Here is a 12,812-nt window from a genome sequence, read left to right as displayed (position 1 = left end):
CTAAAGAACTTATGGGCTCAACACCAACCCCCCCCCCCACACACACACAAGTAATCTGATTAAAAATGGGCAGAGGACCTGAATAGATATTTTTCCAAAGGAGACATAGAGATGGCCAACAGACACATGAAAAGAGGTTCAACATCACTAATCAACAGGGAAATGCAAATCCAAGCCACAATGAGCTATACCTCATTCCTGTCAGAATGACTAGAATGAAAAAGATGAGAAGTAACAAGTGTCGGTGAGGAAGTGGAGAGAAAGGAATCCTTACGCAATGTTGGTGGAAAGACAAATTCGTGCAGCCACTGTGGAAAGCAGTGTGGAGGTTCCTCGAAAAAACAAAAAATAGAATTCCCATCTCACCCAGTAATTCCACTCCTGGGTATTTACGCAAAGAATATAAAAACACTAATTTGAAAAGATATATGCAGCCCTACGTTTATCCTAACATTGTTTACAATAGCAAAGGTATGAAAGCAACCCAAGTGTCCTTCGATAGATGAATGAGTAAAGAAGATATGGTATATATAGACAATGGAATATGATTCAGACATAAAAAGAATGAGATTTGCCATTTGCAACAATATAGATGGACCTAGTGAGTATAATGTTAAGATAAGTCAGACAAAGATAGATACCATAGGATTTCACTCACGTGTGGAATTTAAGCAACAAAACAAATGAAAAAAGAAAACAGAGCCAAAAACAAACAAAACCACTCTTAAATAGAGAACAAACTGGTGGTTGCCAGAAGGCAGGGGGGTGGGTGAATGGGTGAAACAGATAAAGGGGATTAAGATACACTTACTGTAATAAGCACTCAGTAATACAGAGAACTGTTGAACAAGTTTTTAAAAAGATCATAGCAGAATTCAATAACACAGAAAACCGGGGCGCCTGGGTGGCTCAGTCGGTTAAGCATCCGAGTTTGGCTCAGGTCATGATCTCATGGTTTGTGGGTTTGAGCCCCACATCAGGCTCTGTGCTGACAGCTCAGAGCCTGGAGCCCGCTTCCAAATCTGTGTCTTCCTGTCTCTCTGCACCTCACAGCTTGTCCTCTATCTCTCTCTCAAAAATAAATAAACATTCATTTTTTCTCATTGCCACATAGTATTCCATTGTGTATATAAACCACAGTTTCTTTATCCATTCATCCGTTGATGGACAAATTTAGGCTCTTTCCATAATTTGGCTATTGTTGAAAGTGCTACTATTAACATTGGGGTACAAGTGCCCCTATGCATCAGCACTCCTGTAATCCCTTGGGTAAATTCCTAGCACTGCTATTGCTGGGTCATAGGATAGATCTATTTTTAATTTTTTGAGGAAATATGGCCTTCTGTAGCAACGTGGACGGAACTGGAGAGTGTTATGCTAAGTGAAATAAGTCATACAGAGAAAGACAGATACCATATGTTTTCACTCTTATGTGGATCCTGAGAAATTTAACAGAAGACCATGGGGGAGAGGAAGGAAAAAAAAAAAGGCTAGAGAGGGAGGGAGCCAAAACATAAGAGACTCTTAAAAACTGAGAACAAACTAAGGGTTGATGTGGGGAGGGAGGGAGGAGAGGGTGGGTGATGGGTATTGAGGAAGGCGCCTGTTGGGATGAGCACTGGGTGTTGTATGGAAACCAATTTGACAATAAATTTCATATTTAAAATAAATAAATAAACATTAAAAAAAATTAAATAACACAGAAAACAGAAAGATGGGAAAACTCAATGAAAGCAAAAGCTCATTATTTGAAGTGGTCAGTAAAATTGATAAACCTCTAAATAGGCTGATCAGAAATTAAATGCAAAGACATAATGAGTATTCTAAAATGTTGAACCCAACAAGATCCATAAAGAATAGCACATCAAAACCACACTCAGATACTACCTCACGCCAGTCAGAGTGGCTAAAATGAACAAATCAGGAGACTATAGATGCTGGAGAGGATGTGGACAAACAGGAACCCTCTTGCACTATTGGTGGGAATGCAAACTGGTGCGGCCGCTCTGGAAAACAGTGTGGAGGTTCCCTAAAAAATTAAAAATAGACCTACCCTATGACCCAGAAATAGCACTGCTAGGAATCTACCCAAGGGATACAGGAGGGCTGATGCATAGGGGCACTTGTACCGCAATGTTTATAGCAGCATTCTCAACAATAGCCAAATTATGGAAAGAGCCTAAATGTTCAGCAACGGATGAATGGATAAAGAAACTGTGGTTTATATACACAATGGAATACTACGTGGCAATGAGAAAGAATGAAATATGGCCTTTTGTAGCAACGTGGATGGAACTGGAGAGTGTGATGCTAAGTGAAATAAGACATACAGAGAAAGACAGATACCATATGGTTTCACTCTTATGTGGATCCTGAGAAACTTAACAGGAACCCATGGGGGAGGGGAAGAAAAAAAAAAGAGGTTAGAGAGGGAGGGAGCCAAAACATAGAGACTCTTAAAAACTGAGAACAAACTGAGGGCTGATGGGGGGTAGGAGGGAGGGGAGGGTGGGTGATGGTTATTGAGGAGGGCACCTTTTGGGATGAGCACTGGGTGTTGTATGGAAACCAATTTGACAATAAATTTCGTATTAAAACAAAACAAAACAAACAAAAAAGAATAGCACATTGAGACTAAGTGGGTTTAATCTCTGGATTTCAACCCTAAACCAGTTTAGGGTTTCAAGGCTGGCTTAAATGTAATTCACCATATTAAGAAACTAAGACAGGAAAACCTCATAATTATCTAAATAGACACCAAAAAAAAAAAGTATTAGGCAAAGTCCAACATCCATTTCCGACAAGAATTCTCAACAAAGTAGAATTTCTTCAGCCAGATAAAGAATGTCTTTAAAAAAAACCTACATTTGACATCATACTTAATGGTCAAAGTCTGAATGTTCCTCCCTTACGATCAAGAACAAAATAGGGGTGCCTGGGTGGCTTAGTCGGTTAAGCGTCCAACTTCGGCTCAGGTCATGATCTCGCGGTCCGTGAGTTCAAGCCCCACGTCGGGCTCTGTGCTGACAGCTCAGAGCCTGGAGCCTGTTTCAGATTCTGTGTCTCCCTCTCTCTGACCCTCCCCCGTTCATGCTCTGTCTCTGTCTCAAAAATAAATAAACGTTAAAAAAAAATTAAAGAACAAAACAGAAATGGCAGCTGTCACCACTTTCTTTCAACATCGTGCTAGACGATCTAGCCGGCGTAATTGGGCAAGAAAAAGAAATTAAATGTATCCAGATTTTAAAGGAAAAAGTAAAACTTTCTTTATTCACAAACATGATCTTCTATGTACAAAATCAGGGAGACTCTATACAGAAGCAGCAGTGTCCTCTAATACCAAATTCACACTCAATTTTTCCCAATTGTCCCCAAAATGTCTTTTGCAGCTGGATTCCCCCCCCCCCAAATCAGGAGCTAGTCAAGGCCCCCTCATTGGATTCGGTAGTTAAATCTTCTTTACTTTTGCTTCAAAACAGTCTCCTCCCTTTTCTCCCCGTAGTTTTTTATGACACTGAAGAGACTAGGCCAGTCGGTTGTGGTGTAGAATGAGCTACATCCTCGATTTAGTGGTTTCCCGATTGTGGGCTTAACTCATTCCTGGATCTCCTGCACTTTTTATAATCAAGAAGTTGTATCTCAGCACCATCCAAAGAAAAGTCAGACAAACCCAAATTACAGGACATTCTACAAAATGACCAGTACTGCTCAAAACTGTCAAGGTCATAAAAAAAAGAGAGAGAGAGAGACTAAGAAGCTGTCAAGGATCAGAGAAAACTAAGGAGACACGAGGACAACACACAAATGGGGAATCACGGATTGAATTCCAGAACAGAAAACAGGTATTAGAAAAACGGATAAAATCCAAATCAAGTCTGAAGTGAAGTGAATAGTAACGTACTAAGCTGGTTTCTTAGCTCTGACAAATCTACTGTGGTTATGTAAGATGTTAATAATAGGACAAAGTAGATGAGGGGTGCACAGGAACTCTCTATACTACCTTTGCAACCTTCCCAAAAGTGTAAAATTTCCCAAAGGTAAAAGTTTATTGCAAAATTGGGTTACAGACTTAAATGTAAAAAAACATAAAGCTCCTTGAAAAGAAATATATGAGAAAAATATTTTGGACCTTCGGTAGGCCAAGTTTTTTACCAAGGAGGCCAGAGCACAATCCACAGAAGATAAAATTGGTAAATGGGACTTTGTCAAAATTAAAAACTTCTGCTGTTTACAACACCCTTGCTGGGATAAAAAGACAAGCGGACTAGGAGAAAATATCTGCAAAGCAAACATCTGACAGAGGACCTGTACCCATAATAAAGTCTCAAAACTCAGTAATAATAATAATAATAATAATAATAATAAGTGGGGAAAAGATGTGAACAGAAACCAGAGAAGACAAAAGATGGTAAACAAGCAAACGAAAAGATGCCCCAAATCATTAACCTCTGCCACAAGAGAAACAACTACACACATCAGAATGATGAACACTTAAAAGACTGACCATATCAAGTGTGGGTTGGGATGCAGGGGACCCGAACTCTCACACGATGCTGGTGGGGAATGTCAAATGGTGCAACCGGTGTAAAAAAAAGTTTGTGGACGTTTCTTAAAAATTTGAACATATACCTGCCATATGACCCAGCCATTCTATTCCTCAGTTATTTACCACCCAGCCACCCATCCCCAACAAAGAAAGCGTAGGTCCATACAAAGTCTTGAACGCTAACGGTCACAGCTGCCTTAATCATAATACTCGATAACTGGACATAACTCATTTGTCCAGCGAAAGGTAAATATGTCCGTACCCCACACGATGGGATACCAGTCAACAATCAAAAGAAATGAACGCTTGTTACATGCAACAGTATGGACGAATGACCAAGTAATCGTGTCCCGTGAAAGAAGCTAGACAAAAAAAGAATACCTACTGTATGATGTCATTTATATCAACTTCTAGGAAATGTAAACTAATTTACAGTGACTGAAAGTATGTAAGGGATCACAGGGATGGGTGGGGGTGGTGGGCTCTGGGATGAAGGGGGCAGGGAGAAGGGGAAGGAAGAAAACACAAGGAAACGCAAGGAAATCACTGGAGTGACAGTATATTCAGCACCTTGACTGCAGTGATGGTCTCGCAGACATATCCAAATATCCAAATCGTACTCTTTAATTATGTGCGGTTTACTGTATGTCAGATATACTTCAACAAAACCATTTGTTTTGTTTTGTTTTGTTTTGTTTTGTTTTGTAACCACCACCCCAAAACCTGGAACATCTGAGAATGCACCAAGCCTGGAAATGAGAAGCCTGGAGAAAGCCACGATGGCTTTTGGCAAATGGCCGATAGTGTGGCAAGTGAAAGATGGATTAGAAATGGCCTAGAAATCCAAGCAAAGCATTTTGAACACGTAAACTCTACAATACTGCAAGACCACTATTATTCCCATTTTACAGATGAAAAATCCTAGGCTGAGGGAAGTTAAGGGGCTCTTGAGATTCAGGATCTGAAATGAAGTCTGTCTGGCCCTAAAACCCAAGGATACAAGATTGCCTCCCAGTTCACTGAAGAAACAGGAGCCATCTGATGAATACTGCATGTGGTCCCTTGTTGCCCTCTGTAAACATTTTCTGTAATCCTGCTCAATTTATTTTTCCAAAATGCAAATTTTCTCCTGTTATTCACTCAGCTTCATTTCCTTCACTGCCTTACAAGTAAAGTCTGAACTCATCGAGATGGCCAGGTGAGAGATCTACCTGCCTACTTCCACAGCATCATTTCCAATGATTTCTCCTGGATATTCCAGACATACCAAAATATTTACACGTCTTCTAAAATCGCAATGCTTTTTTTACTTGCTCTTCTCACTTTTCTGTGTGCCCTTCCTCTGATTTTCAGCCCAGTGAAGGAACTTCCATCCTTCCCGACTCAGTTTAAACACTGTCTCCTCGAACTTCAGAAAACTGAAGTTTTCTCTGACATTCCAGAAACAATTAGATGTACCTTCTTTTACATGCACATCACTCTATTCGTACTGGTAATTCTTTGTGAATTTGTGGCATGCAATATATATACATACACACACACACACAAAGATATCCTCAAAGAGTTACTCATCTCTGTATCACAGGTACCCAAGCCCAACAGGAAAGGTTCCGTAAGTGCTTACTGAATAAATGGATGAACGACAGACAGGTGGACGAATAAGCAATTAAATGGATATGAAAACCAGTGTGTGAAATTGAACAAGAATAAAGAGAACATAAGGGTTTTCCTTTCTGTGGAATATAAAGGAAATCATAATGCCTATGGCAGAAATATACCGGTTGCTGTAATTATAACATATAGTACACCTTGTTAATTCTATATGTTTTCAACCTAAATTAGGTCTTAATTAAAGCAACTATTATCTAGCTTACTTGATTGTGGGGTCCTGTTAAAACACTTTATTTAATCAAAAGTAAGGTACTATATAATTTGATGCAAGCATTAATTCTCCAGACTATAAAATGGTTGGAAACCAGGAAATCTGTGAACTACTCTGATTACTTGTCAAGGAGAAGAAAGCCAGAGGAATAACCTCTTTGTGACCCTCCTCCCACAAACAAAACTATTCACAGATTTTACCATTTCAAGATGTAACCTTGTTTAGTGCTCTCCTCCTGCAGATAACATGAGACAGTAAAAAAAAAAAAAAAAAAATCCCACCATTTAAAATTTCAGGCTCCTTTCTTCCTCGATTGTTTATGGTTTTGAAGTATTTTTATGCCTGGCCAATATATGTTTCATTAGGTTCCTAAAATTTAGTCTCAGTATATAACTGGGATAATTTATGGTACCTTCTGGTTTGGGGAGGTTCTTTTATCATCTTTTTCTCTTGCCCAGAGCTCACATAAACATAATTTGGGTACCTTCTGCACACTGCTGTTTAATGTTAAAATCAGGCTAGAACGAATTCTTTTTTAAAAATGCAGAATAAGATAGAAGTGAAAAAAAAAGTCAAGAAGCTTTGAGAACTACTCTCAGCTAATGGAAAAATTATTTTAATTACATGAGAAATGTTCTAAAGCAATCTTCTGGGTGAAAACAAAGCATTACTTATTCGTCGAGGAAAATGCTTTCCCTGAAGAAAATGTTCCCATGTTCGGAAGCGCTTCGTCTATGAAATTAATGCCTTATACATGTAGGTAAAAAAAAAAAAAAAAAAAAAAAAAAAGGTTCACACCTTGGTAATTTTCTTCTAAAATGCTGCCTCATTATAGCAATAACATTTTGATTTACGCTAGAAAGGGTTTCTTTCCAAAGAACTAAAATGTATTTTAGAAACACACTTAAAAAAAAAAACAACAAAACCTGAAGTGTGCTCTATAAAGTACTAAACAAGTCCATAGCAGTGGACTTTGCTTTAAAAGGACAAAAGAAGCCATTTTAAACCACATTAAGTGTAATCATCTCTTTTTTTCCCTCTGAAACACGACAGTAAAATGAGAATAAGAACTGAATGATTTCAGAGCGCAGCAATGGAAAGTTTGGGACTGCAATATGAAAAGACAAAATTTTGAAAAAACCACCTTGGACGAAGATGTCCATTAAACACAAGGAGATATATTCCAAAAGCTGCTGTAATTTTTCTCGGATTAGCCTGAGAACACAGGACAGGCCATGTGTTTTGATTTTTCCCTTGACGATCTTCAACTTTGGTCCTGCATTTCCTTTCACAAACAAACAGGTTAACATAAGGAGGTAACTGATTGTGTAACTTATCACATTGTGATCTTTCAAGGGAAACGTTTCAGTTCATTCAAATTCTGTCTCCCCTCAACATCTCTCGTCTCCTGCAGGAGAAGATGACAGTCTATAAAAGGAAAGGACACCATGTGTGAATTGAGTTAAGAAGGGTTCATGAGAGAACCGGAATCTAATTACATAAACACACTTCCCTACAGGTGGATCTAAATTTGAAAATCTCTGAAATCTCATCTTTAAAGGCGAGCAGTGCTTTTTTAATTATGCTAAAAGTCCCTTGTCTGCTTGATCTCTCATGAACAATTTTAATCAGGCAAGCCTAATACACGCCGTCTCACAGACAACTTAACAGAGCTCTCAACTATGAGCTAATGGGAAGACAAGGAACCGCAAGCATTTTTATTAAAAGGAAAAAAAAGGCCAGCCTAGAGATTTGGCCAGCAATAAAGCAAGATTAAATCATGCTTTTCCCCCACTTAGCCTACTTCAGTTCAAGAACTACAGACATACAATTAATTTGCTCTTGAGATTTATTTTGTAAACATAAACACACCGTGTTTAACATATTACATCCTCGCAGTTCACAGCGGTTTTCGTGATTCTCCTCTCTCATTCACAAATGGCCTAACGTACATTGGAGCGACCAGTTGGCCAGAATCGAAGAATAGCCCCCACTAAAATTTATTCTCCCCGGAAGAGCCAAAAAGCACTCTCTCCCGTCTACAGGAATCCTGAGAAGGTCAAAGGGAATGTGAAATGATAATTAAAAGAACCCACCCTTCAGCCAATCCCCAAGCCCACTTGCTTAACCAGCTATGTCCAGGAGTTTTCAGCCCATTCTAAGGCTCTCCAGATAGAGCAGCCTACCAGAACCCTCATTTTTCAGCAGCTCTAAACCATCTGAACCTCACAGCCACCATTTTAAACTCCTTTCTCTTAACCAGTTCAACCCAGAACCCCCCCCCCCCCAAAAAGTATCGTTAATCGCCCCAGGGGCTAAGAGTCTGCACCTACGCAACACCGAATTGGTTTCAGTCTATCTTGATTCCCCCAAACTGCTTGAAATGAAAACTTCCACTTTTTAAACCCTGGTCTGAGTTTACCTCCGATTAGTGGCTGTGTGATTTGCAAGCTATTCTCAAGCCACTCTGTCCCCATTTCCTCCACCTGTAACACTGTAGTAATACTCTCCTTCAAAGGGTTGGTGGAAGAATTAAATGCCATGAGACGGGAAAGGGCGGGTATAAAAATTAAATGACATAGTTCACCCAGCACACGGTACACCCTTCATACACTCAAGTTTCCCTCCATTGTGTCCTAGATTAGTGTTTCCAGGCTCTTCCAGCATGGGCTTGATGGCTTCCGCTGAACTCTGAAGAAGACACTGGGCGTCTCACGTGCTCCCTGGCAATCTGTGCCAGGCTTCAGACCCAAGAGCAACCCTTCACCAGAACCTCGCTCTTATGATCTGCCCATCTCTATACTCAGCTCCGTCCCTCTGGAGGCTTTCCAGCTATTTTCATTTGAGGGCTCCCTGGGCATCTCCAACTCACTCTGTTTTCCGGTGCCCTGAGTTAACGTTTGCTTATTCATCAGAGACTGCTTCATTTACCTTGGCTTCGGTTTTTCACCTGCCTGGCTCTCTTCCTCATTAGTGCTTCTGCTGCTTACTAATTGCAATTGCATGCAATCCATTTAAATCGAAGTTTTTCTATTTACACTGATTTAGAAGACTATTCTTTACAGTTAAGCTGCAAGAAAATTAAAATACAAGAGGTGAGGACAAGTAGGCCCTGGGAAAAAAACATACGGTTAATTCTTAGAAAATGAGTTTTGTTTTGTTTTGTTTTTACAATCAACACACATTTCACGCATTCGCCTATCAGATCTTGTGATTCTTCTGACCTGGTTGCTTGATGGGCAGTAACAATTCCGCTCTCTTATTGAAATGGTACGCAGATGCTGAAGAGTGAAAGGGGACAAAAGGCAGGGTAAAAGATAAAGAAGCTTTCAAGAAATGTTCACCAGCACCACTACGATTGCAAATACGTACATACAAATCCTTTTCAAACCCCCCAAAGTAGTTGTCTAAGCTATCTTCAAATATCTCAGAATAAGAAAATCTTAATTCTAGAGTTAGAAAGGCCAGATCTCTAATAAAGAATATTCTTCTGAAATAACATAAATCAGTTAGGACCACTGTCCAGATATTTTCAGGATACTCAACAGTCATTTTTTTTTTGTTCTTTTTTACTCTTTTGTTCTTTTTTTTTTCCCTTTCACATTCTCTCCCAATCTTCTGTTGGGTACACAAATTTAAAATGCTTAGTGATGCAAAAGGAAGTATTATTCTTTACATGAATATGAATTACATGTCTTTCCGTACTCCATGCTTCTTAATTTTCCTAATGGAGTATCAAGTCTTTCCAATATCCTCAAATTAATCCCAACCTGCTTCAAATTACCATGTTTTGAAGTTCTGCCTCAGGTTCTGGTCAAGGATAAAGTGCCATCATGGGCAGGCGGCTTTCTTTAAAGTAATAGAAAAGAGTAATAAAATAATTACTTCTTAGAATTTTACTTAGAAATTCTTGTGATGATTCTACTCAACTCACTCAGGTAAAATTTCAATCCAGCAGTATTAACATAAAAATTATTTCAATAACCCAATTCATCACTACCTGAAACAATGGCAAAAACTTTCTTTTCCACTAAGTATTTGGTTTGCAAAGAGCTACTACACCTGGCACCCAGATCGTGGATTCTAACACCATTTTCCCATAAAAGGAACCAGGGCTCTTTGCAGAAATGATCCTAAGAGTGGAGTAGAAATTATAAGGGTGAATCTAATGCATCCTATAGTCCCAGACACTAAAAAAGTACTCAAAAAAAATAAAACTCAATGATGAGGTTATATCAGAAGGACAAGGGACACAGGGGCCATTTACAAAGCTCCCAATCACCAAAGCTGAGCCAATCTGAATAATAAAATGGTGTTGCATTATAATCCAAAGTATAAAATAAGTATCCACGAGGGGCACCTGGGCGGTCCAGTCGGTTCAGCGTCTGGCTCTTGGTTTCCGCTCAGGTCATAATCTCGCGGTTTCTTGAGTTCAAGCCCTGCGTCAGGCTCTGCACTGGCAGCACAAAGCTTGCCTGGGATTCTGTCTCCTTCTTTCTCTGCCTGTCCCCACTAGCGCTGTCTCAGTCTCCCTCAAAACAAACAAATAAACTTAAAAAAATAAGTTAAAAAACATCCACGAATCCATACTTACATAAATAAATGACTGATTAAATACATACACAAACGGGGGGTGGGGGGAGAGACAAATCTCATGCAGAAGTATTCCAAGTAATTTATGAAGATAGCCCACTCTTGCGGGAGTGGAACAGGACTCCCCGCTCCTTAAGTGGGGGCCACACACAGTGCTTTCCTTCCAAAGAGGGAAAGTCTGAAAAGGGGGAGTAAAGAGTAACCTTACAGTGAGTGAGGACAGCCGTTGATGATATGGGAAACTGGGTGTGAGATATATAGGAACTCTCTGTACTATCTTCACAAGCTTTCTGTAAATCGGAACCTATTGTAAAATTTAACAATGTGTTCTAAAAGTTAGAAAGAAAAAAAAAATCCGCTATTGCCTTTGGGCTTTTTGCAGCTTGCTACCCGGCTTACCAGCAGAAACTCTAGTCAGTTCTAGAGCACTTCGACTGTCCAATTCTCGATAGCACTCTCAAACCCAGCGGTCGCCAGCACTGCCTTGGATGGAAAGATGAGAGGCAGAGCCCTGCGTGGGAGTGTTGCTCTCCGTACAGCTAGTCGGGGGACTCAAAGAACCAATTTCTTCATCTATACAATCGGGCAAACGTGCTTGGAGGGGTTAAGGACTCCTGGGCGGAGAGGGCTAATGCCTGGCTGCATTTCCACTGCACAACGTCTCTTCTACATCGAGTTCCACTTTCTCCCGCTTGGCCCCACTCAGATGTCAACCAGTGGCCAGACCTGGCTGCTTCCAGTTGGGTTCTGTAGACACGATGCTCAAATGTTACTTTTTTTTCCCCCAAAAATCAATTCATGTGAACTCTCTCTCTGGAAGAGTAACTGGAAATTGGACACAGCGGTTGCCTCTTTGTGGGAGAACGGGCGGCCAGAGCAGAAGGGAGCCATGATTTGCATTGTATACGCTCTCGGGCTATCTGCGTTATTTCCTACTACAGGTAAGCATTAGCTATTTAAAAACTTATGACAAAAGCAACAACAAGAAATCCATTATTACTCAAGGATTGCTATCATTTTCTTATTTCTACCTTTGTATCTGCAATCTGTGTGTTATCTCCTTTTGATATAGCACCATCCATCGCAAAGGCAAGAAGCGTGGCTCCAGGAGACTGGTCTAAAATGATTTCAGTCAACTTCTTGTGTAGCAAATCAGCTGTTTCAAGATAGCATAGCAGTCTTGGAATCAGAAGTGACTTGGGATGGAACCCAGGCCTCCTTACTGAACCTCCCCAAAAGCCCAGCTTCTTCATCTATAACCCTGGAATAACAATACCCACACTTTATAGAGCTGTTGGAAAGGTTAAGTAAAGTAGATGTAAAATCCTTAGCACAGGGCCTGGTCCATCTATTACTGTCATTGTAGGTATAAATGGAAGTCTGTGGGAAGATCTGATTTCTCACTCAGATATCTTTTCCACTCAGCTATGGATCCAGAAGCAACTTCCAAGATTCAACACCCCTAAGATGCGATCGGTTTTCAGCAATTATTGTTCTAGTCTCCTAAAGAATGTGTGTGAAATAACTAGAATGAACAGCATTTCAACACACGAGTCACACGCTATTGGTAATATAGTTAGAATTGAGGAATTCTTAAAACCATCAAAGCAACAAAATATTCAAGGACAGTAACATTTAACACCTGATTAAATGGGCAGAATGCTCCAGTTGAAGTTGTCTTTGGGATTATGCTGGAAGATTGCATAAGTTTAAATGTTTAGATTATCTTTGCATCCTGGCCTTTGCCTTAGTTTAATGCAAAAGGGCTTGTCATATTTTACCAAGACACAG

General features: G+C 39.9%; 1 protein-coding gene and 1 long non-coding RNA gene across 15 annotated transcripts in view; both read right to left on the bottom strand.

Moving 5' to 3' along the window:
- RFX3 (regulatory factor X3) overlaps positions 1-12,812 on the bottom strand; it is a 296,723-nt gene that overhangs the window by 205,893 nt on the left and 78,018 nt on the right. The gene's annotated exons all lie outside the window — the stretch shown is intronic.
- Positions 5,048-10,812, bottom strand: LOC123593197. The gene is made up of 2 exons (XR_006710178.1): positions 10,213-10,812; positions 5,048-9,709 (listed from the first exon to the last, which is right to left on the bottom strand). It is a non-coding gene; the product is annotated as an uncharacterized LOC123593197 (long non-coding RNA).

The sequence above is a fragment of the Leopardus geoffroyi genome, chromosome D4, assembly GCF_018350155.1.
Source record: "Leopardus geoffroyi isolate Oge1 chromosome D4, O.geoffroyi_Oge1_pat1.0, whole genome shotgun sequence".
Taxonomy (NCBI): domain Eukaryota; kingdom Metazoa; phylum Chordata; class Mammalia; order Carnivora; family Felidae; genus Leopardus; species Leopardus geoffroyi.
Note: the sequence above shows the minus strand (reverse complement) of the source record. Positions and strands in the feature narration are given on the sequence as shown.